Raw genomic sequence first — 2,500 nt, forward strand, 5'->3', positions numbered from 1 at the left:
CATCCATCTGTAGTACATGACCATACCAGCGCAAACGTCTCTCTTGCATGCCACACCCTATGCTTCTTATGTCCAACATTTCTCTCGGGGCGCTTACACACAGTCGTGTGTGCACACTGACATTACATCTCCAGCAGATCATGCTAGCTTCATTTCTTTCAAACCTATGCATGTCCTCCGCAGTCATGGCCTATGTTTTAATATTTTTTTTTTACCGAAAAGGCTCCTCCCATGGTTTTAAAGTACAAAAAAATGAGGCACTCACATATTTGTAACAAGATCAACCGATCTTGTTACAATTATGTGAACGCCTCTTTTTCTGACTAACAAACTACTAAACAACTATAGACCTATATATATCATCATTATCATCATTTAACATCCACGTATGCATTGTACAATTTACCTTTCACTCTGAGCGAGAGGCCCTTTGTCACCAGTAGGGGTAGAAGCTTTCTAAACTTTGCCCAGTTTTTTGTCGATCTGGCAAAAAAAAAAAAAGGACCAAGTTTAAAATGCTACAAAAGAGAAAAAAATCTGAAAGAACTTAGATTTTTCTGTGAAATGTTCTAAGGAGAAAATTGTGGGAACTTGGGGAGAAAATATAAATAATTAGAAATGCTATATACCCTCTCTCTATTTCGGAGAGGCACAAGCACCTACACGCACATATACACACACGGCAGTAACTTCCGCCTGCCGAATTCAATCACAAAGCTTCGGTCGGCTCGGGGCTATAGCAGAAGACACCTACCCAAAGTGCCACGCAGTGGGACTGAACCCGAAGCCATGTAGCTAGGAAGCAAGCTCCCTAACCACACAGCCATGCCCGCGCCTATATATATATATATATATATATATATCATTTCTAATTTCATTCCATAACTGTCATCTTTGAAGAGTGCAGGTTACATAAATAGGCTGTTACCCTATACTCTGGAGAAGCCCTAGTGCAAAACTGATTGGTAAAATCAGCCATAATGGACATGTAATACTGTACATGCTCATTTATATACATACATACACACACCCAGTACACACTGTAAAGTTGTCGGCATTGGTAAGGGCAACCAACCATAGAAACCACGGCAAAAACAGACATTGGATCATGATGCACGGAACATGGACATTAAATGATGCTATTGTATATATATATCTAGTATATATAAATCACAGTATGTGTGCGTATAATGACTAATGCATACATTTCCACAATTTTCAACTGATTTTCACCAAACTTTACACACACTTTACTTATGTCCCAAGGATGGTCTCATGCATTATGACATGTTGCTCAGAGCTCCCATGCAAATGGCTGTAAATGGATATAGTTCAGTTCTATATTTAAGAGATGAGTAATTATGAATATTATTTAAATTATTTACATTTGACAGGTGTTTGTCCTCATGTTGTTTGTTGTTAACACAATGTTTTGGCTGATATACCCTCCAGCCTTCATCAGGTGTCTTAGGGGCATATGGTGTAGTGGTTAAGAGCATAGGCTATGAACCCTGAGATTTTGAGTTCGATTGCAAGCAGTGACCTGAATAATAATAATAATAATAATAATAATAATAATAACATCAAAAAATACCTTAGGAATGAGAACCTAGGTTCAAAATTTCCCCAAGGCACCTGATGAAGGCTGGAGGGTATATCAGTTGAAACGTTGTGTTAACCACAAACAAGATGAGGATAAATATCCATCAAATGTAAATAATGGATATAGTTTTTTGTATGAGGGTCTTCCATACATTTTTAATGTTTTTATAAAAGTGAAAGGATTTTGTCTATTTATTTGTTTCCACTGTCCACCTGCTATGCTGATTAAATTGACTTGGAACACTGTACATGATGAATATCCAATATTAAACAATCTTAATCTCCATATTTAAACTGCATTAAACTTTGGCAAGCTTACCTTTACCTATTCTTATTTACTTGAAAGGTGATATTCACTTCCCCCCTCTTCTATCTGTTGATACTTTTGTTTACCTACCAATGTGTTGTTTCACTTTCAGGATGCTTATTTACCCATCCATTATGATATTTCAACTTGTCCATTGTTTCAAATACGTTTTAGCATTGTTTTCGTAGCCTTTTTTAAACACCAAGATGTAGGACAAGATACTGTGATAGCCTGGGCTTCAGAGGCCCACAGCTCTTCAATATCCTCCCGAAGAACCTGAGAGACCTGCATGGGGTGGATGCAGATGTCTTTAAAATAAAACTGGATCTCTTCCTGTCAGGTGTCCCAGATGAACCAACTTCATGGCAGGAGGTGCAAATGAGGGCAGCTGCATTGAACTCTCTCATGCACCAAATGGCAATTGCTAAAAAGCATTCGTGAAGTAAAATCATGTAGCAACACCAAATGGTGGTGCCCCAGCATGGCCACAGCTTGTGAGCTGAAACTAGATAAAATAAAAAAAATAATAAAATCATATATGATTCATCCCAAAGAATTAACCTTCCCCATTAGGGTTTTAATTCCACTAAT

The 2,500-nt window shown here is 37.7% G+C and overlaps 1 protein-coding gene across 8 annotated transcripts in view; it reads left to right on the top strand.

Annotated features, from left to right (window-relative positions):
• LOC115217102 overlaps nt 1–2,500 on the top strand; it is a 48,239-nt gene that overhangs the window by 5,065 nt on the left and 40,674 nt on the right. The window lies entirely within an intron of this gene.

This window comes from Octopus sinensis, linkage group LG11 (assembly GCF_006345805.1).
Source record: "Octopus sinensis linkage group LG11, ASM634580v1, whole genome shotgun sequence".
NCBI classification, from domain to species: domain Eukaryota; kingdom Metazoa; phylum Mollusca; class Cephalopoda; order Octopoda; family Octopodidae; genus Octopus; species Octopus sinensis.